We start from the raw sequence: 27,704 nt of genomic DNA, 5'->3' as shown, positions 1-27,704 counted from the left end.
CTCTTTCTGAAACAATTAGCAATAATCAGAGTTTATCTGGCGGAAATGCCAAACATTTGGTGGATCAAGTCTATGCAATGTGATGATTTTCAGCTTTTTTTTTTCTAATATCATTGTACATTGAATATATTTTGTTTTTTGACTGTTGGTCGGGAAAAAAAGCCATTTTAAGATGTCACCTTAAGCTACAGTAAGCAATTTGTTGAAAAAATGTTTGGGAGGTTAATTGACACTGAAAATCATTAGATGCAACCCTAGTTTACTGTATATATTTTAATGATCAATTTCTTTGTGTTTTTTTTAGCTGCCCATGACAACTCAAATCCTGGAGCTAATTCACATCATAGCTTCATGTTTATGGTGAGTAAAATTTCAAACCAAGAGAAGCATGTAGAGAAAGCGGCCACTAGAGGCTGCACTAGCAAAGACACAGATACACAGATCAATAATGAGAGAGAGAGAGACAGAGGAATCAGTGGAGAAACAGCAAAAAAGAGATGGTGAGATAGCATGCAGCTCAGTACAGCAAGACAGAGTGGCAGAGTGAAGAGGTAGTAGGAGTGAGCATCATACCAGCTGACAACCTGAGCGAGAGAGAGAGCGCTTCTCTGCTCACTACGGAGAAAGAGAGAGAGAGGGAGAGAGAGGGAGAGAGAGAGGGAGAGTGGAGCAGCACTCAACCACGTTGCCCGTCCTCATATTTTCTTCTGCAGCTGTGTGAGGCAGAGTGAGCGGCGGAGAGGAGAGAGCACATCTGAGTCCCGTGGAAACAGCAGGACCACGTACCACTTGGCCGAGAGATCGATGCACTTACGCCAAGCCACACAGGAAGGGTGAGCAGCCCGCAGGACACCCGTGTACTGCCACAGAGAGAGAGAGAGAGAGAGAGAGAGAGAGAGAGAGAGAGCGAGGAGCCAAAGGGACAGACAGAGTGAAGAGAGCGACAGCGAAGAAGATTACCCGAGGCCAATTTGAAAGCTTTCAGCTGGTCACTCAGAGCAGGTGAGTTAACTTGTGCTTGTGTGGAGCGGGGACCGATGTTCGGCAGGTGCGTTCAGCTTGTGACAAGTGTGTGTATGTGTGTGTGAGTCCTGTATCTTCACTCATGCACAGTTGTATTGCCTTTGTGTTTGGGCTGTGTGTTTGTGTGTGTCTCCTGTTTGTTTTTTCCTGTCCCTATTTTAGTTTGTGCATCACTTGCAAGACAGTGTGCAGTTATAGTCATAGCCAGGTGATTAACTGGGGAACCTCAGTATCAATCAACTCGTTATCATGCTGAGCAGAGAGGAACACAACAATAGCTGCTTAATGACCCCTTCATGCTGGTTTGTGTGTGTGTGTGTGTTTGTGTGAGAGCTTTTGTGGTTAAAGTGCATATGTGTGTGTTGTGGAGGATACTTTGCTGTAACAGGTGAAATGTGTCTGAATTGCTGCCACTTGGGCTATTTAATGGAGTCATTATAAAAGCTTGTTTTGAGAGAATTAATTGGGAGTAGTTAATGGCATTGCATGGTTATTTGTCACAACTGTCATGGGCAGGATATTAGTCCACAGCCACTCATATACTATCTATATATATTTAAATAGACAACTCATTGTGTTAGTTAAAGGATTTTTTTCTTCTTGGATTATTATAGTTGAGTTTGGATGAACATTTGGGGAACTGGTTTGAAACAACAGTTCAACTTATTCAACAGGAATAGACTCTTGTTGGTAAACAGGACTGGCTTCAGTTTTTATATTTAAATTTTACAAAAATATCTTGAATTTCTAACTTATGTACAATCTAAAGATCTGAGTTGACTGTAAGGACAGTTGGAATTGCTTACAAAGTTGTTGTCATCTAATTAGATAAATATATGCACTAAAAAATGCTAAATTGTGTTTTTCCACCAGTGTCTTGTCATCCACCATCTACTAGTATACCTTGTTTTTTGCAGTTGTTGAATAGTCATTAAAAAGCTTGTGGACTGCTACGTTTCAAGTCCCATTACCCGCCTGTCCTGCACAGATAATTTAGTGTAGGAAAGGTGCTTGTAGTGACTTATTGTTATCTATGGTGACATTTAGAAAGTCAGTCTATATGTGCACCATCTCTCCATGTATTGTCATGTTTGGAAATACCATGCCATGCTCGATATGTCCCATCATCCATCTGTATGTGTCCCCGTCTTTCTCTTTTCAGTCTCTGCCTTTCCCCCCCCTGCTTCCCTCTTTCCTTTCATGTCATCCCGTGAAGGTTATTTCCATATATCGAGTTGGTTTAATTTGTCAAAGTCAGCCAGACATATTGTTCATGGTCACAGCGGGGGAACAGGTTGGGAGGGATTCAGTGAGAGTATTGACACCATACTGGAAGCTGTGGTGATTATATGCTGAGAAGGGAGAGAGTGACAGAGTGACAGAAAAAGGCAGAAGTGGTGAAACACAAGCAGGGAGAAAACCACCAATTCAGTTTCCTTGTAAACAGAAAGGCTGAGCAGTTAATTTTGAGCTTTTTCAAGACTCTGTGTATGTGTGTGTGTGTGTGTGTGTGTGTGTGTGTGTGTGTGTGTGTAGGCTGTGAGTGGGGAGGCTTGAGGTTATCGGTCTTTGGATTCATCATAACTCGCACAGAGCTTGGCTTCCCCCTCTCTCCCATGTGGCTCCTGTGTCATTAAGCTGAGACACCGAATCTGAGAGATCACTTTCTCTCGCCGTCTCTCTTTCTCTTCCCGAATACATCAGACTCTCTCTCTGTCCCACGGTCTTTGTCTTTACCTCTCGCTGGCTCTTTATCTGTTCATTACTCACTCCCTGCCTCTCACACTCAAGTGTAACTGCATTTGTGGAAACTGCTGCTCATAAAACATGCATCTCTCACTGAATGTAGAATGAGTGTGCAGAACTGATATGATTGAAATTCAAATTAAATACAGATTGCGATACTGTGGCTCTGATATTATACATTTACCGTATGTAATGTGGAAGAGAGAAATATCCCTTTTCATAAATTGTATATGAGTTTAAAAGCTTTATCTTGGATATGAATTATAATTTAAGTGCGTACGCTGTATTAATTTAAATGTAAAAGTCAAAGTTTATTATAGCACAATCACAGTGTGTGTCTCAAAGAATTTACCAATAAATAAAACAATTGAACTTTAAAGAAATATGTAAGGGTGCAAAAGGTGCGATAAAATGCATATAAAACATAACAGAACATTTTAAATATAAAATAGTGTGGTAAAATAAAGCACATGAATGCCTTGATAAAGGTGATGAAACACACATGTACAAAAATGTGTGACATGTATGCAACCATATACAAATAAACTGAATATAAGCTGGCTAACTGTAGTCTAGTGCTTATAAATAAGGTTGAAGTCTGATGCGAATAAATGTCTAATAGTGGCGATATCTTACTGACAAGAACAATTGCAAAATTTTCAAATGTTTGCTTTCATTGTTTGCAGTTTCCTGTTTGCATTTCTTGCAAGTCAGTGTGTGTTGAGTGGTTAAATAGCACATGCAAATGTTTTCTATAAATTGCTTAAGGAGCAGGTGGTATTTGTTGAATCTTTCTCACATTCCTACTGTGTCAGGATTATCTCTACTATTTTCCTTTCTCTGTTTCCAAATCATTCACATTTATTTCAGTGCCAATGGGCAGCTGAACAAGATTGCAATCGTCTATGTGGTAATTAATAATTTACATAATACCTCATTCTGGGGGAATTTTATTTTTCTCTGCGCCAGTGTTAATTGTGTTAGCTAAGCTACGGCCATTACTTATCGTTAGGACGACAGTTAAATGGGGACATATCCAGCACTCATTAGCGACTGGATCATCCATCAGATACTGCACTGATTTAAACACAGTAGCAGATAAGAAACTGCAGTAAAAAGGACGGAAATCTTTAACTGCGTGTTCTTGTTTCACTTCTAATTCAAACACTCAGATCCATCACACGAGCACAGTTTCTTTCCTTGTTTGCTAATTAGATTAGAGCTGTTAAGGCTCAGATTTAGGCTCGTGGGATTTGTACTGTACAGTTATATGAATGTGAAAATTCTTACAATTGTTTAATGCAAACATGGCTCATTTCTACTTGCACTATGTATACAATACAGATGTTTAGTACGTTATTAAAAAGCCTTAGAGATGTCAGTGAACAGAGCATTTTCCCCTCCTTCAACCCATGGTTCATCTTTTCATGAACCACCTCAGCGGCCTCCTGTGCTATCATCTCAGTCTGTGCGATAAATCCTGAGTAGACTGCTCTGATTTATGTTTTCAAGGTAGAGGAGCCAGACATGGGCATTTGTCTGAAAAAATGTGTGAGCTGTTACCTTTATTTCTCTCCCGCTTTATGTTAGGCTCTCCTCCATTTTTGTATATCTGCGGTCCTCTCTCCTGCTCCCACCGTTCTCCCCGTGGGATTTCTTTTTAGAATAATGATGACAAATGTTCATGCATATAGTATAGAGATTTGTAAAATGTGGATGTGTACCAAATGTTCAAGCCAAAATTATTGTGGCCAAAAATGTTATGTTATCATCACTGCAACCCTATACTACACTTTGTCAGACTCTGCAAAAGCATAAGCCTATATATAATACACTGAAATGTGCTTTAAAACTTGTCATAAACCAGTAGGTTGATTCACCAATGTTATCTCAGCAGGTTATGGCCACAATGTCTAACTCTAGACAGACAAGGCGCCTGGTTTCTCTGCCCTGCTGTGGTTGTTCTGCCTCTGCAATCAAAATAAAAGCACAAATGAGGGCAGGAGCGATGTGCTGTGTCCCTCTGAAAACGAGGGTAGTCACCATAATGAAATTACTGTTACGAGGGATGTCCAAAATATATATATTTTTGTCCTGATCCCAGTCTGATTCCTTTGATATTTGGCACTATCAATTCATAACATTAATTAGGGACAGCTGATGTGATCTGCCACCAGCGACCAGTGTTATTTTAATTGGTGGAAATACAGTAAGCAATGGCTTAAAATGAAAGTTTGCCACCTGACCGTTAAGCACTCTGCTAATAAAAGGTGAGAAAATGCTTCATTACAGTTGCAGCCTTTCAGATTTGTGTATTTTATTATAGCAAATAGTGATGCCTTAAAATGTCTCCATATTGGCCCTGATTCAGATACTTAGAATCAGCTCGAGACATCCGCAGTTGTTAACATCAGTATGTTTGAACACAGTATAAAAACTATTTGAAATATAAAAATATTTGAAAACTGGTTTTGGTTTCCCAACATCATCTTCATGCTGCCATGCATTTTATTTGCCATGTTTTAATCTTGAGATCTAATAGATTTGCTCAAGGCCACTGAAGCCTACTTGGTATTATTTTCTAGTTAAAAGGTATTTGTGTCTTGTTCACTATGTTGAGACTCTTAGTAAACCCAACACTGGAGACAATGTTAACAGTGAACATCACAGCTCTTCACTGTTGATCTCTCCGCCACAAAGTACTTTATTAAAAAAGGCTGATGAATGCGCCAATTATGCTGATCTTATCAAGACACTTGTCTGTCTGACAGCCTTGGGTGTCACACAGCGCAGTGTGTGAGTGTCTCTCTCCTCTTTAATAAAAAGAAAAATAGATGAAGAAAAGCAGTTGCACTTTAACAGAAGGGTTGATGTAGCAGCAAGTTTGCAGTATTTGCTGGTTGGGAATGCCTGATCTGGCAAGATGTTGTAAATTTCACATACACAGCCCCCCAACGGTGTAGAATGACAGTGCTGAGAGCAGAAAAAACAGCAATCAATGGCAGGATGACCAAAAAAGCAGGCCTCTGCTATAATTTGGCCCACTGATGAAGTGGAAAAACTGACTGTTTTGATGCTGTCTGATGTAACCACTCAATTGATCATCTTGTAAAAGTGGTCGGAAGTGCTCAAAAAAGACGTGTACTGTATATCAAATGATTTACAGAAGCAGGACAGGAGCTTGGATTGGTTTTTAAGCCTCTTGGGAGCTTTGTTTTACTGTGTGTTAAACGGCGAGCAGAGAGAGGGGAAATGATAAAGCTCATAGGATCATAAAATGCAGGGAAAAGTGTTAACTGCCCTCTTGAAATAATGGAGAAAATGCATTTAAGATAGGAGAGCTTTACAGTCATTTTCCTCCCCTTTCCTTTCTGTACCTGTAAGGCAAATTTCCCAAATGGGATGACATAGTTGAACTGATTTAAAGCTCTGATTCATATCAGCATAGAGCACTGCAGAAACATATTCACCTTGGTCTTTATTTCAATGCATGCAATCGCACACATCTAGATTGCTTCTTTTGCCACTGTGCTTCAAACACAATCCAAAGAGTTCAGAGTTCAAGCGACTGTTCTTGTTGGGTAACCATCCCTGTTTCCAGGATCCATGGCGTGTGGTGTTGCATTAAGAAGTACCCTCCGCAGTCAGCATGTCCTATATCTTCTTTACAAGCGGCCGCCTTATGAATCTTGCGAGGATGTGCTTGAGAGGTTTTATTTTTATCCCCCAATCTTTGAGTCCTCCCCGGCGTTTAGAGGAGCTGGGCAGGCCATGTTAATGATCCTCATTAGCCAAGGAGCTTGAATCCAAACTGGAATTCTTCCATTTTAACTGCTACTTAACATTTGGTGTTCCTCCTTCCCTGTCTGTCTCACTCTTTCTGCACATCCCCCCTCTTCTGCAACATCTTCTTCTTCTTTATCTCTTGCTCTGTCCTTTTTATCCCACCTGAGTGTCCACACTGGGAAATAGTCTATAAAGGTCTTCCATCTCCTTCAACCACTTCTTCAGATGTATTTTTTCCAAGATATTTACTGCACAGGATAAGTCCCTGGGTACCTGTGTGTACCTGTTTGAATGGGCGCATATGTGTGTGTGTGATCATGTATGTGCACATTGCTGTGTGTATGCCTCACAAAAAAAGGAAGCTTTCCAGATGACCTCTGGTACTAGTTGCTTTTTCGCCCCTACTGTGAAGTGAAAAGCTTAGAGTTCAGGCGTGAGCCCCCTCCAGGCAGCCTGTGAAGGATGCTCAGATATACAAACATGTCGGCTCAAGAGACACCTTTAGCTGAAGGGTAAATATGCTCTGGCTCTGTTTATACAACAACTGTGCAGCAGTTGGAGACAGACGTTGTTTGATACCTGGCTGGCTGGGGATTATCTGGAGCTGTAAGGTCCAGGTTGCTACACTGCATTATTTTGATACTTAAATGTTCTCTTAACGTAACCTTTATTTAGGCAGAGAAGCCACACTGCACGGTGAGGGGAAAAATGTCCCCTGAACTGTGCCCTGAATACATGAATTATCCTGAAGTACAGTTTCACTGTGTTCTGTTAAAATGTGTCTAATTTGCATTTTTGGAGAAGTTTCTGATTGCAGAGTCACACTTCTTGAGGAAAAGGTTAAAGAATTATAATTCTGCAGGAGGTTATCTGTGTAGAGAGGGATGTTACCTAAATTGTATAGCTTGTGAGGCTCTTTAAAGTTGACATTTGGACTTTTTGCAACAAATCTGATTTGAATTTTTACTGAAGATGCTTAGCTGATAAAGTAGTATTGGCAATAAAAGTGATAAAACTAAAAAGAGAAATTCCTTTCATTTAACGTCCTCCTTGCTCCCTTTACTCGTCTGTCCTCTCAGTAAAAGACAAATGGCAGGCGAGGGTAAAATAATAGTTTCTTACTTCAGCAACCAAATAATCTACTTGGACCATTAATCACTGTAGAAGTTGGATATTAACATAAAATAATTATATATTTACTTTTAATTGAGAAGGTCCACACTGCATGCTGTCTGCTTTTCTCTCAATTAACCTATCAAAATGACAATGTAAAAACAGACTAACCGCACTAATACACGGTCAGCTAATACACGGTCAGCTTTTATGTAAAGCCAACAGAAGTGTTTATGTCAAAAACTCTCTTAAAGTTAAAGTCAAAGACAACCTTGCATTTTTTATTTCCAGTGTGTTTGGAGGTAAACTCTAGAGTAAGCAAAGATGTCTTGTTGATGTTTCAAGTACATCATCCAAAATGAGCACGGAGAAAGGAGAGGAGAACATACCGTAGTGTGGAAAGCCTTGCGGCCAAAGCTGTTTTTAAATCTTCTGAGTTCAACACAAGGTTCAAAGTAATTCAAGTAACCAAGTCCTAGTTTGAGAACAAAATTCAAACTCAGTCTTTTTTCTAACCCCTGAAAGAGACAAGATCTTTCTGTCAGAAAGTGTTAATAATGAGTTTTACATAGTCAATAGCAGTTCATTGTTTAATGCAGCGGCTTAAAAGTAAAATATTCAAGATGTGTGGTTGTGGATGGACATCCAATTGCTGTTTCATTTGTTTTCTGGGGTTTTACCAGAAGGACTAATGTTGTTTCAGATTTCTTTACTCTAATGACTAAAGTTCATGTTAAGCTTAAGCAGGTTTCCCGTGGACACTTAAAAAGCACTGAATTTGGGGCGGCCTCTAGCTCACCTGCTAGAGTGTGCGCCCGATAGGCCTTTTCAGCAGCCGGGGTTCGATTCCATCCTGTGGTGCTTTGCTTTACGTTTCCTGTCATTCTACAGCTGCCCTGTCAATGAAGGGAAAAAAAACCCAAAAATAATCTTCAAAAAAAGCCCTGAATTCATTGATCTGAAAATAAGGCCTTGGTATGAAAATGTATTAAATCCATCTTTCAAAAAGATGAAAAACATGTTTCTTTACTAATTCAATTTAACGTGGTGAGTGATTGATATACAAATGATCATTTCTTGGGTGAAGTATTCCTTAAAGTATAACTCATCTACAAGTCTTAGTTATACCGTATTGTGGCTGAGCTAAATGTGACGTGCATAACATCAGCAAGAGTTCCACCAAAGTTGTTTGAGATTTAGCTTGACACTGTCTACTGAATAATATCAAACTTTTAGCCTCGTCCTTGAATAGTTACATCTGTTCATTGACTGAATGAGATGTGGTTTGAGGAAGTTGGAAAGCAAACTATACTCTGCTTAAATTATTCATAGTTCAGGTTTTTGACAGTTTCTAGCCTACATGACTCTGATGAATGGTATGTGGATGCTGACAGATTTTGCAGATAGTGTTGCAGGTTCTCTGCACTGCGTCGTAATCTCGCTATGGACCTTGTGTCATGCGGATAGAATGATATTAAAAACTCCAGACAATAAATCCAATCTGTAGACTTTCTTGATCTCAGCTGGTATGGCATCCTGTTCTGACTTTTACTCCCAGAAGTACCACAAGGTCCCTTGACGCCTTGCTGACAGCTCAACTACATTTTAACTTTGATGATAAAAGAGGGATATTTCTCTGTACCTCTCTGTTGCTCCAGGATATGGACTAATTTGATTCTAAAGAAACACTTTTTAAATGAAACATGGCTACAACAAACCAATTAAACCAGCACCTTCATACACCAGTTAATTGCACATGTGATTAAGAACTAAGAAAACGATTTGTCTCTGTGAACTTTCCATCTGTCTGCCATTTACCAGAATGGTGTCATTAACTTAATTCGTCCTTACCTCATAGAAAAAGCCATTCTCATTCGTAGCACACACTGAGCAATTATAACTGCTCCAGTTGTCCCATTTGCATACTTCCATAGAAATTGCATTCTGATAGATTAGATTTTCCACTTAATATGCAAGACAGAGCTGGTTATAGGTTGGTTTGCACAAGATATACCTAATAATTAGCTTGACTGAAGAACACTGGTTTTCACTTAATGCCACAGGGCATGGATACCCATATATATGTATTTCAATCAATATTTCTGTGTTTTTACACACAAACTCCCTACATGTAAATTTTACCTTTTCCAAAAGGTGGTGATGTGTCCTCTGGTCACATGCACCCCTCTGTCATGATTACTGTGTGTTGTGGCATATCCCATGGGGACCTGCACTGTTGACATTATAAATTTCCTTCAAACCAGCTAACATGAAGCAAGCATGTCTAATTTGACCTTACAGTCATGCCATTTAAAGGCCACCTATTGGAATAAACAGTGGAATGATGCAGTGTGGGTGTGAGGTTGACTTTGAAGCCATCTGCTGTGTAAAGGTTTGATGTGTGTAATGTTTAGTGCTAATGCAGCTAGTGATTACTGACCACGGCTCGACAGTGACAACGGCCAGGTTGCCATTGGCAAGCATTTTGAGAAATTGTGTATGGTAACAAATTTGTGGCCTTTGGTTTCCATCAGGGGCCACGACTCTTTAACATAGTTTAGCACCCCAAAATAGATACAGTTTTAATACTGCTGATTGACAATGGCGAGTTGCACATTTAAATTCTGTAAAGTATCAGATAGAATACAAACTGCAAAGAATTTTGTTTGGTTTCTCTAATACAGCTTTTAAACATTCCTTATGTTACATCTTTATTATTAAGCAAGCATATTACTGCATAATATCTTAATTACTGAAAATATAAGATGACAAAATATTGCAACAATATTTTCAAATTTGACAACCGAAAGCTCTTGCCTGGTCTCCAGCCTGGCAACCACTTATATAAAACCTGCTGTCGTACTGTAATAACTGTAATACAGTTACTAAAAATATTTTCAATTTTTACCTAGAAAATGTCTTTTAAATTATAATTTGACTGCTGGGAATTGATATAGAGAAAAGTAATTATGTCATTAGCTATTTTGTTCCTTTGTTATGGGCTCTGTCAGTTGAGTAGAGTTTAATAATCAAATGTTTTCTTGAACATGAGGTGCTGCTGCCATGGTACTAATGGATTTTGGACAATAAAAGAAGATTGACCCATCGCCTCTGAGTCTATAGTGCAGTAATGCTGAAGCAGAGGCTACTACCACTGCTGTATTGTATTTTTAGATCAGATAGTTTCATATTCTACAATGTGGAACCAACGATTCCTTGACATGAATCAATTCAGTGTCTTAGTTGTTACACGGAAACATTCTCTGTATTCTGTTTGCTGTTTTGTTGCAGCCCAAAACCTAGATGATATTACACATACTCTGCAAACTTTTCATTGATCTCTCACAATCAATATCTATCCCTTTGGAGAGTGATGAGACATTTTTCAACCTACTTTCATAGGACATCCATCTGAAATCCAATAAGGTGCCCCAGGGGCTATGGAACAGTTACTGCATGATACATTTGGATGCAGTATTAAATCCTTTGCACCCTGTTTGACCATGTTTTGTGATTGGATCTGTGAAACTGAAGTTATGTGCAGACAAGTGAAACATTTTGGATAAACAATGAGTAGCTTAGCAAAACTCAAATGCCTCTGTTTCATCAGGGCTTAAAATTTATACATTAATTGTTGTATTTTTCATTGATATTGAATGATGGGCTATAAAATATTCATCATCAAGGATATTATCTGATTTTGTGGTCTGGTGTCCAACATCACTGTTTCATGCCATTAAGACTATACGTTTATAAGCATTAAACACAGTTTGGTGTCCAGCACTGTTTTTTTTTTGTGGTTGTGTGCTGTAGTTATGGAACATTTTATTATGTATACAGATGAATTAAACAACAGGCAGTGTAGTAATTTGTGAGGTTTAAAGGTGCCAATATGTGATTTTTGATCTTGAAAGAGAGCTGGACTAACTGGGTTACCCTGCCTCCAGGCTTTATGCTAAGGTAGACGCCTCCTAGCTATAGCTGCATACTTAATCCACAGACATGTTGTTGCATTTCCCAAAACGTAAAAGAATTCCTTTAAGCTTTAAAAAAAAATTGAATAATAGAAGCAAGGCTTGGAGTAGAATAGGTCTCAGACTCTCAGCTTGGAGCAAGTTTTTTGCAAAAGTTGAGCCAAATAAATTAAAAGGTGCAGAAAAGCAACCAAGGGGGGATAAAATACATGAAACAAAGCCAGAGCCAACCAATAATCTCAATAGTTTATCTTGATAATAATGCACTTTAGACATATTAGATCACAGTTCAGCAGCCTGAACATATTAATTAACTGGCTTTTGAGACACTAATCCAGACATCATGTATCATTAATCAGTACACTGCTGTGTAGGTCCAAGGGATTTGTGGCATTTGTTTTTTTTTTTTCACAAAAACAATTAATATATGCAGCGGCTGTCAGGTACCTGTAGGTGAATAGCTGAGCTCAGAACCAGCACAATGCAGAGGTAGTTATTCTGTTACCTCTACACCACTGGAACAATTAAATAGTTGTACTTGTAATTATTGCGGTGGTATTCGAACACTAACCGTTGGAAACAGAATGACTTCCTGACAGCTACTGGGTCACAAGGCAGTAAGTACTGCTGTGCCACTGATTAAATTCACCCAATAATTAAGCAGACATCATTGATTCCCTGCAGAGAAATGGAGAAATGGAGAGAGTGTGTGTGAGAGAGAGACTCCCCGTCTGTCCCTGTGCTTCCTGTAGCCCCTGCAGCGGTGGGCCAGTCAGATATGCGTAATTTGGGAAATGAGCAGAAGTCAATTCCACTTAAACAGACAGTGGTGGTTGGACACATCGATGTTCCATGCATTGTTGACTCCCTTCATTTTCTTCCTCCATGACTTCCTCTGTGTAATTGACAGAGCGATCGAAGGGTATGGGAATGTGTGTCCTAGATTATTATTGTGTGTGTGTGAGTGTAATGTGGTGTGTAAGAGTTTAAAACTGAATAATCACGTACTGCTTGAACAATTTAGCACACTTGTGTACATGTGCGTGTCTTTGCTTTTAAAAATGATTCAGCAGCTTTAAAAGTAGGGAGTAAAATACGGTTTATTTCACAGGATCAGTAAGAATCAGTTAAAGCACACACAGATAAGGGTAGGGGTTAGTTAATAAATGTTCTTGTGAGTTTAGTAATGCAAATGTATGCTTGTGTGGGTGCCTGTCTGATTCTGCCAGTGTTGTTTTCTTAAAATCAGCGTGGGCAGGTGGAGTACACAACACACATTACAAGCACACACACCAGAGAGCAGAGAGAGCAGTAAGTTTTTACTTTTGATGCCAGTGCAATTTTTTTAGGTACTGTAATTTAACTACAACTGATGACTTTTTACTCAACTTGACCAGAACAAAAAAGACTTCGAACTCGACTTGGACTTAAACACCAGTGACTCGTGACTTCCCTTGGACTTGAGCCTTTTGACTTGAAAATACTTGATGCCTTTTCCCAAGCCCAAAGATTAAAATAATATAGAATATAGAATCCGTTTATTTCCTGAATTAGCTCACATTAATGCTGTTCATTCACAGCAAATCGACATCCGGATGATCCACTTTATTTTGACCAATCCGACAGCATCCAGTCAAGCTGCAGGAGAGAACAATGGAGAACTAATGTCATGTTACTGAGCACTGAGCATTGGGTGTCAAGGTTTAGAGAAGTAAAAGTCTCTTTCTGTTTTGTTTTTTTTTTTTTGCCTAGACAGTGTAAGGTGACTGGCAGTTGGAGCATTTCCAAAGCTTGAAAGAGCTTAAAAATCTACGGCTTTAAACTCTCAGTACAAAGATGAGCAACAACATAAGAAAAAGTCTTTGATAAAAGTGAAAGGGGCGAGATATAAAAATGTAAAGATCCCCCAAGGTGCATTTGGTGAAAAACATCCACACACTGAGTTTAAATTGTCTCACATCCACCACTGTTAGTGAGCAAAGTTAAAGAGACACTAGAAAGCTGATAAAACATTCAGAAGTTAAAATCAGTCCAATTACTGGGTAAACTTTTGATACATTTGGCAAATGTGTTTTGTTCCCAATAGCATTGGCTTTTGAATTTGCTTCAGCTCTAATTTGCTCCCCTGATTCGCTTTTTCTTCATAGCCATAGCCGCTGAGGCTCATGGTAGTGTTTACAGCCATTCGCTATAGCAAATTGACAAAAAAAAGAAAAACATTGTTTCTTTGGAGCTAAGTCTGAAATAATTAAAAGTGATGGTGATAACATAATCCTATAGTTGTGTAAATTATCCAGGAGACTCCCACATTTCATGAAGACTATCATTAAATGAAAGCTTTGAAATGGGAATTTTTAGTGAGGGAAAATCCTCTAGAGGCCAAATGCATAAAATGAGTAAACTGTATGTATGCACACAGACAGAAATATGCATCCGCATTCTTTTAATCAGATTTATAAAGTCGTGCATACGCCTGATTCTATTTTAAAAATCTGTGGGACACACTGATGCACATGTCCCCGGTTATGGACTCGTTATTATTTAATGCCAGAAGGATGTTTAACCTTAACTGTTGCACCGGAGTCAAATTAGCCAGTCAACTGGGAAATGAATGTACATATAAAAAATGATGAAATTCATTACTCATAAATAATTTAAAATTAACTATATAAATGCACCTTTGATTGACATTTTGCAGTGCCGTGTAGCCTGAAAAAACTGGCAACGTAGTGAAATTAGCAAACAGACAAAAAAAATGTATCAGTCTCTCATCTTATGTTTCATCTCTCCCTCAAAGTCTTTTAGAGTGTATGCCCTTTTTTTCTTTGTTCTTTTGCTTTGTCGTTTTTTGGTAGCTTTGTGTAAAACCTCAGCCAAGGGACTATGAATGAAAAATAGCCTCCTGGCTAATTCTGGCATTTTTATACCTTGTGTATTTATTAATTTGCACTCTAACCTTTTTAAATAAATCAAATCTTAACCTAAACCTTGTCATATCACCTGCAGCCACCTTAGCCAAAACAGACGGTGCGCCTGGTCGCAGGCGCATCGTTTGTGCGTATGCATTGTTTATGCATCTAGCCTCAGGACTCAGTGGGTCTGTTGCCAATGTTCCAGTTAAGAGAATTATCTTGTTAAGATCATTGTGTTACCCACAAAGACTATCTTGGCCTCTGTGAATGCTAATATGGAAATTGCGGGTGAATGTCTCATCAAGCTGCCATAGCAGAATCTCCCTGCAGAGAACCACCATCTATACTTGAGCAATTTAACAGCAGTGTTTCTATAAAGGTTGTCATTAAACCTTTATCCACCGACATGGATCATCACTTAATTATGAGCACTTACAGCTGAAGATGTGTGGTAAGTGCAGCACTAGAAAGTGCATAGTTTTACTGTTTAGTGTTGATTGAATGTTAGTGAGTCAGTCAGAGTGACAGCGGATGTTAAAGTTTTGTGCATTTAAAATGATAGATTGCATCTTTCAGAGACTGCAGAGACATTCAAGGTTAATAAACACTCACTGTTCACAGACATTCCTAGCAACAACCTGTGACAAATAGCCATACAGTTCTCCTCTGAGGTCTTTTAAAGCTCAAATTATCATTTTTTATTTGTATTATGCTCTTATGATAGCCTTGCCTTATTTGTGTTCTCCTCTGCAGCTTTATAGCTGTGGTTAGCTAACCTAATTGATTTCCTTATTATAGACGAAAGGGTCATGCCATCATGTCGTGAAGGATTTATCCGTCGTTCTAAGATTCTTCTGCTCTTTGTCGCTCTATTGTGCGTAAAATGTCCTCCAGACTACAAATAAAACAAGGTTATCATGCTCAGTGTGGAACAAAATGCATTTTTTCATACGACTTTGGACTTTTTATTTCTTTTATACTGAAAATATCCCGTCTTGTAGGTGTCTTTTGAGGCCACATGTTCTCGTGAATACATCTGAACTCATTAAGATAACAGGTCACTTCTTTTAAAGTAGAATAGTTATGAAATTGTTAGGTGATGAATGGAAATATTGTACATACAAATGTTCTTAGTAATCTTAAGACTGACTTTGCTTCAAAGGGAAGCTAATGCTGGTTGGAAATGAGTTTTCTTGGGTTGGAAAATCTTCTGTTCTTTTTTCTGGTGGCTGTGGGTGATAATAATGCCTCGCTGGTATCACACACAGAGCTCATGTTTGATTTTGTAGAAATTCTTTGGCTCATCGCTGCACAACGTCTTGGTAGTGCTGCCAGAGTCTCAACCTTGAGGGTTACAGCTGTCATACTCCTTCTGTCGGGCGTCACATCCATACAGATATCCATCAAATAAAAAAAAGACCTTCCCAGAAATGTCAGGGAGGCTTTTCACAATCTTGGCAAGAACGAAAAGATTTTGAGTACAACATACAACCCTCTGTATACTGTATCTATTCTGATAACAAACAACTATTGGAAACTACTGAAGTAGAGTTTAGAGTAGTTAGTTTTGACCTTTATTGAGCCTTGCCCAACTTTTTAACATTTTAAGAAAATTTTTTGACCTCCCATTCCTTTCGCTGAAAGTAACATTTAAATGTTACGATTACATAATACATTTTTCCCTTTAAGAATGAAAGTCAGTAATTAGAATAATGGGAATAAGAGGGTTGCTGCTGCATTGAAATAGAAAATACATCAGTTCAGCTGCAAAAAAATGACAAGGCTGTGGTGGTACTCCATCATCCAAAAATGTTTTTATTCCTCTGCAGGTTGAGATTTCAAGCAACGTATTCTACCTGATTTTAAGCAACGCATTCTACATGCTGTTATACATTTAAATTTTCATGAAAGATCACTTTTCTTTGTTTGAGTTTTGATGTGCAAACGTTAAGTGCCTTTGTACATCAAGACCGTATTTTTTTAATGCATTTTTTTAATCGTTATCTGATGAAAGTCGATATCTGCAGAAGCCTTGTAAACTGAGTCCATTACCTTAATTGTTTTATTCATTAAGAAAATTTGCAAATGAGACAAAATGGACAGACACATTTGCTCCCTTGTCCCTTTACATTGGTGTTACCTCCCTAGCCAGACGCTCCACTTTCTTCCCATTTCTTGCATTTTTCATCGCTTTTATGTAACGGTACTGTGTATCTGTGAAATCGCTCTCTGCTGTAAGCATCAGTATTGCTGTTGTACATTTCTGGAGAGGCTAACGTTACCTACTCTTTGTCGTGGAAGATTTCAAGAGGGACATTGTTTCCTTATGTTTCCACTTATTTTTCTTAACTGTCCACTTTTGCCCTGTTTGTATCTTTTGGTGCAGATCTCCGTGTCTTGTGGTTTAAAACACATTTTCTTAACTTCTTCTTGGTCAAACAACAACAGATAAAAAAAAAAAAAACCCACAGAAAATCGAACCTGAACCTGTAAATGTGTTTGACTGTGCAAATGCCGTCAGTGTGGCTTCTGTTTACTATTCACAAACAGACAGTAAAAATTAGAGATGCCTGCAGTGCTTCAGTGCTTCAGTGCTTTTGTTCAATTAGCATTTTGATTGACTTTTAGTAAAAAAGTCTTTCCATATTGAGATGTGGGTGGGTTATCTTAAGTAAAGGATCTGAATATTTCCCAACACTGAAAATGTATCACTGTAATTCAAAAACTCCCGCATGCAGTATATAGCCCATAAGCACAGAAATGGGAGACAAACAGATGGGCTTTTTCTGTGCCATTCATCATCTTGTTTAGAAGCTACACGCCCACATATTAGGAGAAGATGCTTTGTTGTTCTAATGTATGTTTCAGGTGAAATGAATCATTTTGCTTTCAATAGGATCAACTGAAGTGAATGTGAACAAATTCTCCCTGAGCACTGCCTTCCTTGTAAAGGCTATTCATTGGTCGGATGGATTTTAGGGGCACTCTTTTGTGAGAGCAGGATGATTTTTTTTTTTTATTTTTAACAAGACCGAAAGAGTTTGGCAATGTTAATATTTCTCATTACACAAGACTGTCAACCCAGAGAGAACACACACAATGAACTATTCTTTTCTTACTCTCTCTGTCCATCTGTCTGTCCCGCACATTTCCTCCCATTTTGCCCCTCTTTCTCTGTCTTTGTCACACTTAACAGTCAGTTTTCAAGGCTTCTATTCTGCGGCCCAAAATTGGCAAAGCACATTGTTGCAATCAAGCTTGTTGGACACAGATCAAAACGACCCATTGAAAAATCTTCCACTGGCCTGTTGCAGTCTGAATGAAAAGCAACAGAAATGTTTTTATCTAATTATAAACTTGATCATAAACCGTACTGTGTCTGGGTAATTTCATTAATTACAGTTATTATTTATCATCCCTCCTGTGAGACACTTTAACCTGTTCTCTATTATTAATGCAAAAAGACACCACTAAGTCCTCTAACCTTGGAGTTGTCTTGTCAACAAACAAAAGTGATGTTTATATTTTGTGTTACTCACAAAAGCACATTGTGTGCATCCTCGAGGTTTAACAAAAGTGTCAAGCACATTTATTTCCTCATAACACATTTGCCAAGCTGGTTTTAATTTTAAGTATTTAAAATCCAGCATGTTTATGAGCAAACACTCTTTTTCTTCCCTGCATTTATGGGCACTTTGCCGCATATGTTGGTGTCATACTTCCACTTGCTAATTAGTGGAATAGTGTGAAAGTGTTAGCAGGTCTTTGTGGCGCTTCATCAAAGTGCGCATGTGCATTGGTGTCCACTTGCTCCAGAAAACACCTCCATAGAACTACTCAAAGGCAGAGAAAAAAAGAGAAAGTAATTCACAGCTTTACAAAAACATCTTCAAATCTGTCTACTCCACCACTTTTTTGGGTAAAAAAGTCTGTTCAATATGCACAGCAGGGGGGGCCTAACAATACCTTAATCAGTGCCACGAGTAGGGCTTATGCCTTTGTCCTTTTGTTGTAGAGCTGTGTGGCAGAACCAGTTGGGGGTAATAGCGATGGTGGTGATAAAGAAAAGATAGTCGGTGCTGTCAAGGCTCTTCTAAATCAACATATCCTCGCAATATCACCCGACATCATAGTTTGTTTTTACTTTATTTGTTCCACTCCGCTCTTTAAAACCCGGCAAGATCAGTGTGTTGACATGGCTTCACATCAGTGTGGACTTGAAATTATGTTAGAATCAGGCGAATACCTCGTTCTCTAGTGATTGGTTAAGGAAAATTAAATCCATCTCCACCATTTAAGTCACGTAGAGTTGATGGTATATCAGACTGATAATGGAAACGGCACGTAATAAGTTGACATGACTGTTTGATATCAGGCAAAAAAAGACACAGATCTGTAAAAGTACTGTAGGTGTATTAACAAAGGTTAGGGAAAGCTCATGTGCATGGTTAAAAGAAAAGTAATGTTCGGTTTGTAGGGTGCGAAAAGCCAGAGTTAAAGTGGGATACTTTTCCCAATCATCTGCCTCAACACCAACCCCCACCCCCACCCCCACACCCATACCCACTCAAAAAAAACAAAAAAAAAGAACAGGGTCCAAAATGAATACCAAAGCAAAAAAAGAGTTCCACTGATACATAAGGTTAATGTTGCATAGCTTGCACTTTTTTAATTTTGCAGAAATACTTCCAAATATTAAGTAATCGATTCGCAATTCTGCCTGTAAAATTAGGTTGAGTGATGTCTGACTGAGAATGTTTAAGATTATCTTCTGGTGCGCAGATTTATCATTGTTGTTACACAAATCTGTGTAGATATTCATAGATGGCAATTACATTAATTATCAGGGAACAATCATTTTTTACATGGATGCCTCAGTTGGTTTTTAAGTGTTTTCAGTGTTTAAATTTAACACTGAATGTTGTCATTTTTCTAAAATAAAATGTGTGCGTGGTCAATCTAATCTCCAGAGGTGCTCTGCTGACACTAACAGGGACTGGCTCTCTTTATTGAATTGTAAATCTTGATATTTCTTGGTGATAGCAAATTTTAAAATGGCATATTTCTCCTTTTGGTGCAAAATCATTCTTGGTGCTATTACAGTCATTTTTCCCCAGTTCTTCTACATTGGCAGTCTCAGATTTTGTTACAGTCTTTCAGACTTTGAAATGAAACCAAACTATCCCTGGGCTTGAAAAAGACAGTGATTTCAAAGCTGATCTTTCACAACTGAAATTCAGTGACATTCCTCATTAAAACTATCCTTATTATCACTGCAGGCTTTATCTCTAACCTTAAACTGAGGCACAGTACTGTGATCTTTACTTTCCATAAGATAAAACTTTTATTTTTACTTCTTTCAGTAAAAACATTTGGTCTTGATCTCTTGGAGGTAAAATAAAAAGTAGTGAGCAATGCCAGAAGACTTTGTACAGCACAAGACATTTTTACAGTTGATGTTAGAAGATGACTTTCATCTTTTAGAAAGGGGATCACTGCTATTTTTCTTGCCGTAGGTAAATTTAAATTTGTGATGTTTTATGCAGCTCTAAAGTATGAGCATTGATACTTTATAATGAGGTTAAGACTGTACAGTCATGTCATTTCACCAGCCAACAATGCTCTTGCGTTGATAATAATTAATAAGATGACATTCATCGATGGCAGTGGCCTGGTTTTTATGTTGTGTCAGATCAATTTTGAAATAAAAAGCAGGCCTCACGACTTACGTCATCCCTTTGTCCCGTCGTCCCATCATCATCAGACAAAAGAAAACATGTTTGGGACTGACAGAGGTCTATCTTAGGACATCATTGGAAGGGAAAGGATGCAGTAAACTTACTTTGGGCAGACCAGACCAACACCTTTTCTTCCTCTGATAATGCTACATTGTGAACAAAGACTCTGCAGGGTTTCCCTTACATTCATGCCACAAATAGATTTTTGGAGTTGAAGTGTCAATTAGGAGCATACTGTAATATATATACTCTTTGATTATTTATTTTTATATAAATTTGTGGCAGAGACATTGCAGCAGAATGTCGGTTGCATTGAAAGTGAAACTTAACCATTCATTCTGCTGGCTCTAAAACTTTACCTTCACTTACAAACATCTGCAAACAGCTCCTCTTATTCACTGATGTGATTGGATCAGCTGTAAATGGATCAACAGATCAGTTAAATACCCCATGAGTGATAAGTGCTGTGGAGAAGGAAAAAAAGGCGTTGAAACGCCGCCTGCTGCGCTGTGTTCAGAGTCCCCTAAAAAAGTCGGATTTTAGAGCGAGTCCAACGAACGATATGATTATCACCAGCTACCGCTTCACATACACTGTTATTCTGTGGGAAACACTGTTCTGTGTCAAAATCAGAAGTAGGGGAGCTGGTTAACGTTAGCTGTTAGCAGCTTGTGGCCGTAACTAACAATTCATGGAGGTTGCATCCAGTTACATTGATTGAATGACTCATTCAAGCTATATTCAGTAAAAACGAGTGCTTGGCACAGGCATATTGTTATGACGTGTTCAAATGTAATCTTGGAAAATGTTGTTTTTGGCAAGTAACTTGAATACAGTTGTTTGAAGGAAAATTTAGTTGTTTTTTTCCACAGCAATATAAAAATATATTATAATAAAGTAACAACAAAAACAACAACAACAACAAACTACACTGGCATCGGCCCAGATTTTCACAACATGTGTATCCCTACTGACAACAGTTTTTTAAAGTATGCATTAAATCAAACGTTTGCATCAAAGCAAGTCTTTGTGAAAAGCATTATATATAACAAACACAAAAAAGGACAAGTATCTGAATTTTTCCACAAACTTTTTCGCTTTCTTCACATTAAATTGAACCTGATGCCTCTAAACAGTTAATGGCGTAGGGTGCCACTAAATGATTGTCTACACTTATCCCTCAAATGTTAGAGTAGAAAACACCAGATTTGTCTTGCCTGCACAACAATACACTGAATTTCTGGTTGTTCTCTTGCTTTGAGTGGAAATGCTGCAGTAACCAGAGATAAGTCATCGTGTCAAAAGAGAGAGCTGCATTTTGCGATAAGGCAGAGAAACATCACAGACAACGAGCTTTGCCATTTTCCTCCTTTCTGCCTGATCTCCATCCATCCCAAGTTTGAGACAGTTTGAATGTAGACTCTTTAGAGTTGTTGGTAATTTGAATTGGAGCGAAGGATCCCCACAAAAACAAAAATGCTGTCATTGTAGGTTGACAATAGAAGCATTACATAGTGGGGAGAGAGAAATATTCCATCTCGAACAATGAGACAAGGTGGTTAATTACCCGGTTCATTTCTAATTAGCGACACGAGTGGTGCAGGGGATGTAGCAGAATAGGGAGCGTTGCCGTTGTTAGCTGGATGGATTCTGTGTTTTGCTGTGTGTTGCCGCTGAGATAGGCCCCATGCCTGGAAACAGTGGAGGTTGTTCATCCAGCAGTACCATCCGTGGTCACTCTGAGGGAAGTAATTCCAGAAAAAAATGCTGAATAAATAGGTGTTTGGCACACTGAGGTGCTGTTGTTAGGGAGGGATGAACAGCAGGCCAAAAGAGGACTAAAAATGTGAGCATGGTCATTACCTGCTTGCTGAAGGTATCAGAGCAGATCCACACTAGCACAAGATATACACAACACATGACTGAGTACATATTGTTGGTAGAACATTGAATTTCAAGTCTATACATTCCAGAAATATCACATTTCCTTTATTATCCAGCCATGTCATGCTGGATTAACCCACAAATTTGTTTCCCAAAGTGGACCAAATACTCCCTTTCTTCAGAGCCCGGCTTTACTTTTGACAATCCAGGCTACTCCAGCTGGCTGCCACAGGCATGTGTGAGACGAGAGCATGGAAGCGGGAAGCCATGAAACAAATTGGATAAATGTTATTTCTGGAGGAACATTTAAATGGGATGCAGGAATCTTATTGAGGCAGCCATGCTTGAAATTGGGTGAAATCACACATTAACAGAACATGGGAGATTTTACATTCACCTTTTGTTAACTCTGCCGCTAGCTGCCATTGTCTCCCATGCAGCTCTTTGCATATACATTAAAACCTATTTTTAGTGAGCTTTGATCATGCATGATATGCACACAGGTTGTTTACATATGAACACATTTGCAAAAACGTGTGAATGTGCAAATGCATGCACAGACATATGCATTTTTTTCCCCTTTCTTTTTTCACCTTCCACTCCAAACTAATTCAAAGGTCACTGACTTTGCCCAAACTGACTGTAATTTTCAATATAACCGCACAAAGGTGCAATCAGGGAGTAGTGAAACCTATTGGGGTGTAGAGGCCATGGCTGTAAGGAGACAATGAAATGAAATCTTGGAGGCAGGAGTGTGTATGTGCATCCTGAGTGTTTTCAGGGTCTCACAACCTCTTCCCTGCTGCAAATCACCTGTCAGGGAATATTGTGTTTGACTCCCTCTTTAGGGACACTTTAGGTGCATTTGATTTGCTCTGGTTGATGCAACAAAGTAAAGTGAAGCCCTCGAAAAGAGATCCTCCATTTAAATGTTCCTTATAGTTTTGAGAGTGACTTAAACCTACAGTGTTTGCCATGAGAATTGAGACTTACTTTACATTTAAATAAGAGGTTGGATAGGAGGGTTCGGCATAACTCTAGTAATGAATGGTAAGTTGTTGAAAAAAAAAAGGAATTTCAGTGCAGAATAAATGAATAACTTGTCAGGAATTTCTATTTGCATAATACTTAGCAATTAAAAGAAAAAGTACAAATGTTTTCAGTTTGTTTTTGTCTCTGTCTGCTTGTGTAGAGAAGGGCTGTGTTCCTGTGAGTGTATTTCAAGTTGCAGTTCGACAGCCCTGGGTAAAAAGGTGATTTTCCGCCTTTTTTAACTTGCATGTTTGTGCTCCCTCCCCATCCTCCGTGTTCAGAACTATGATTCACAGCTCTAGGGCCATCTTTTTATCTTGATATGTTTCACTCCTCACTCCCCGGGATCCCAACATATCTCCCTTTTCTCCCCCCCTGGGGATCACCTTTGAAATCTTCCAAGGTGATGCTACACGCACAGGCAAAATGTAGTGTTGAAATCATTGCTTTTAAATTCCGTAATAAAAAATAATTGTAGAAATTTGAATGCAAAGTGAACTTTGAGCTTTTCGGGTGGATTAATGTGATGAAAACATCAGATGGTAGAGTATATTGCAGTGATTCACAACAAGGGATATGATCAGATTTGTATGTAGTGTGTTATTGTCACAATAACCTGTAAACAACTATGTGACAACAACCACTATTACAATTAATAGTGTTGTATAACATCCAGTTTGAAATATATTTGAAATAACCCATGATAGGTGTTTTCAGTGCACAGGTGCTTTAACTCATCTGACAGGGCTGCTGGGGTACATTTGAGGTTAAATGTTGGAATGGCTTTATGTCTATTGTTTACATAGTACTGTGTGACATTACATGTGCATTGACTTTGTAACCTACAGAACACTAGAATATACAGTACAGTCTGTAGTTCTTACTTAAATGCTGATACCTGTGTGCCCAAAAATGTATTTTATTTTTTTACACTTATAGTCAGAAAACAAAATTAATGTTAGAGTGGAGAATAAAGCACCCTAGCTCTCATTGAATTTTTTAAGTGCACAGTGGCAAAAGATGACTTTAAACCGCAAAAGCAAGGAACTGAAAACACTTCAAAGATAACAAAGCACTGCAAGAGACAAAATTAAGATGCTGCCAACACCTTTTTAAAAAAAAATGAACAATTTTCGGCTCAGTCCTGTCGGACCAATTGAGATAATTGCTTCATGTCTTGCGTTAATCGCATTCTCCGCTCATACACATACCTGAAACAACCTGTTAATACTGGCGACTGTAGACACTAATTCCTCAGTTCTTTTATGCCATTTGGCTGTTAGTTAGAACTGGTGTTAGTCACAGAGACGGCATCTGTCCTCATTCTTTCTCTCACACCCTCTGTTCCTCATTGAATCTTTAACTCCTTGCCTGCCTGTCTCTCTCCCCACTTCTCTGGCGCTGTCTTTCACACTGAGTGTCACAGTTAGTTCTTTGCCCAGACAGGCAGGCGGGCTCATCTAACTAGCATCCAAGAACTCGAGATGCCTCGTCCAGACAACTGAAGTTGTTTGGTTCCACTTTGGCTGAGACCAATTGCTTCATTTACTGCCTGTGTGTTCATATTTTATGGCTTTGTCCGACCAATGTGGCTCTTGTGCAGCACAATGGGGACCTGGGGCGGGAGTTGTAAGGTTCACACGGTTTGCTCTCTCCTCTCTCTGCCTGAATGTTTTCTAGTTGCCATGCTTGATTCTTTCTTTCCCTTGTTCTCTGTCCTTCTCTCTCAGACACCCACACTGTCGCTTCTGTCAGAGACTCATCCAGAATTGTCCAGCGCCAGACATAATTCAAAAACAGACAAAAACTCCTTGTTCACTGTTCCATATCAGTCAATTACTGTGTCTGCATTGGTGTGTGTGTGTGTGTGTGTGTGTGTGTGTGACAGTGTTTGGGGGTATTGGCGATTCTCTCTGAATGTGTGTAAGTGTGCCAAAATGGGGGACAGTGCAGTGAATGTGTGTGTGTGTGGGGGTGTCAGCCCTGACTGTGTTAACTAACAAATCATCAGTGTCCTAATTTTTGTGTTGCTTAGAGGCTTGTTTCCAGTCTATAGACAGATCTGACAGTGATCAATAAGCTGCTGTATCTGTGTGGGTTTGTGTGTGTGTGCAGCTTGCTGTGTTTGCATGTGTGTGTTTGTGGATCATTAAGCTCCTCTGGGGAAGGCACTGTTCTGTTTTCATTTGGCAGACATCAGGGAACGGGGCAGCCATGTCATTGAAACAACTGAGTCTTCACACTGATAGATAATCAAAATGCGCTGCAGAGCCGCATAGACAGCATGACATTACATGGCAGCATTCTGAAGTGAACTGACAGGTTTCTTAGCTGTTACCAGTGAGAGCCTTCAAGGCATGATGTGTCATTAGTTAGCGCACCTCTATTATTAAAGGCTTTGTTCGACTGTCCATAATGTCTCCTTCTGTCTGCTCTGAAGTTTACTTCTTAATTTGAGTATTTTTCAGTCATGTCTTTGAAGCCAAGGTGTTCCTCCATCATGTCCATTCAGATTTCTCTAAATATATAAAGGAAGCAGCTAACTTAGCTGAGTTATCTGCTGATTTATTTTTTTGAATATTCGATTTGATTGCACTGTACTTCTACTCCACAATATTTCAGAGGGAAACTTTTTACTCCTCTGCATTTGTTTTGCCGGCTGTAGATACTTGTAGCAGTGTTTCCCATTAATAACCAAGACTATGGTGGGCCACCATAGTCTAATTTGTCCCACACACAATTGAGCTGGACTGTTAAGTAGGAGCGGTATTAAAATGTATACACCGTTGGGTTATTTATAGCTGAGTAGAGGCAGAGAGGATCAGCAGAACATCAGGCGCATGGTAGGCCTGTCATGATAACTACTTTTGTTGGGACAACATATTGTCCTAGGAGTAAGTATTACACCCTTTTAGTTCTTGAGAAAGTTCAGACTTTAGAAATGGAATATGAAAAAAACCCCATTTCTAAACACATGCACAAAACAATTGTTAATATATACTACTGAATAAAATTACTGCACCTTTAGAGGTGTAGCCTGAAATTACTCAGTGTGCAAAACAAAACCAAGTGATGCCTCTTGTTACTAACAAATAAGCTCAGTAAAGCTCTGGGAACACCGCAGTTACCTCCATAATGCGGCTGGTGCGGTCCCTGAGATGGACGGCCTGCGAGCTGGGCGGTTTGCTGGGGGTTTTAGGAAGAGGAGGATGAAGTTGTTGAAGGGTAAAACAAATTATGGACTTTTTGGCTCGTTGCCAGAGTTTGGCAAACTAAATAGTTTCAACACCGTACCTCTGTCACTCCAAAAGTGCAGCTGCAGGCTGCAGGTAAGCTACAACGTTGTCAGAAAATGTTGTTACATTTTTCCTCCGACTTGCACAAGAAGTCAAGGGTGTTGAGGGGATAAAAAAGGGAAAATTGCAAGAAATCGCAAGTTATGGTTGGGAAAACCCTGTTTATTCTGGCATCGTGTTGGCTGAAATGTTGGACACCTTTTTATGTAAACAAACATGCAACAGCAGGCAATATTGAGGTCAGCAGAATAATTGAGATCATGTCCACATATCATATGATAAGTCGATAACATCATTATCATGATAGATTCAAGTTTCACATAAAGCTGATCAGCCAAGCTGTATTTAATTAAAAAAAAAACAACCTATATATATATATATATATTTATTTATTTATTTATTTATTTGTGTGTGTCTCAGTGGGCTATTTGTCATGTTTAGGATGTCTGTGAGTAGAATGAGAGACAACTCCCCCTCAAATTTCTCTGAAGGTTTCATTTCAATAAATATTTCAAGTCCAAAGAGGTCAGTATCCAACGTTCAACAAAAAAAAAAAAGCAAAAGCCAGAGAAAAGTAGCAAAAAATGAATCCAAACTTGTGTTGGGAGCTTTGTTCTTGCTCTCTTTCTACGGCTCAGGTGTCTCAGATTCTGTGGAGGGTTTTTGACCCTGAGCATGGAACTGTCTGGACTACCTAGTTTGTCATTTTTGCTTGGTAAATGAGATAAATTTGGTCTGGTGTGATATTTTACAGCTGGCTTCAGGTCTGCAACACAAAAACAAACAGAAATCTGCAAAGAAGCAGACCTTCCTGTTTCCTTTATTAGAATAAATGATATTATTCCACACTACAAAATCCTATAAACCAAGTGTTTGTAATTATTCAGCAACCAGATATGGATATTTTGTCATGATTTTTTTGTCATTAAATAATATTCAATTAAAAACAAAGCCTTGTGCTGGGGGATTGTTTACAGAGAGCATTTTGTCACTGTAAAAAAAGTCATTTGTTGTGACTTTGAGAGAAATAATGACATTTCAAACAGCTGTGTCTCTGTGCGTGATGTATGTTGTCTGTGGTTGCCATTCAGGAATAGATACAGTTAATTCAGACCTCTTTTTACTCTGAGCTTTTCAGAGGCCTCAGTGTATGTGAGGGGACACATTTAATCAGAGAAAGAAAAAGAGTGATTGGAGATT

The 27,704-nt window shown here is 38.8% G+C and overlaps 1 protein-coding gene across 5 annotated transcripts in view; it reads left to right on the top strand.

The window, feature by feature from the left end:
- The first annotated feature begins 533 nt into the window (after window positions 1-533).
- The window catches only part of tnr (tenascin R (restrictin, janusin)), a 218,856-nt gene continuing 191,685 nt past the window's right edge, over window positions 534-27,704 (top strand). For 3 of the 5 annotated variants that reach the window (XM_088085470.1, XM_088085469.1, XM_088085468.1), the window contains exon 1: window positions 534-1,002. The gene's annotated coding sequence lies outside the window, so the exon portion shown is untranslated. The remainder of the gene's footprint in view (window positions 1,003-27,704) is intronic. The other 2 variants (XM_042497978.2, XM_088085471.1) reach the window with 2 other exon arrangements.

Source organism: Plectropomus leopardus, chromosome 12 (genome assembly GCF_026936395.1).
Source record: "Plectropomus leopardus strain MGB_pleo_1.0 chromosome 12, ASM2693639v1, whole genome shotgun sequence".
In the NCBI taxonomy this organism is placed as follows: Eukaryota; Metazoa; Chordata; class Actinopteri; order Perciformes; family Serranidae; genus Plectropomus; species Plectropomus leopardus.
Note: the sequence above shows the minus strand (reverse complement) of the source record. Positions and strands in the feature narration are given on the sequence as shown.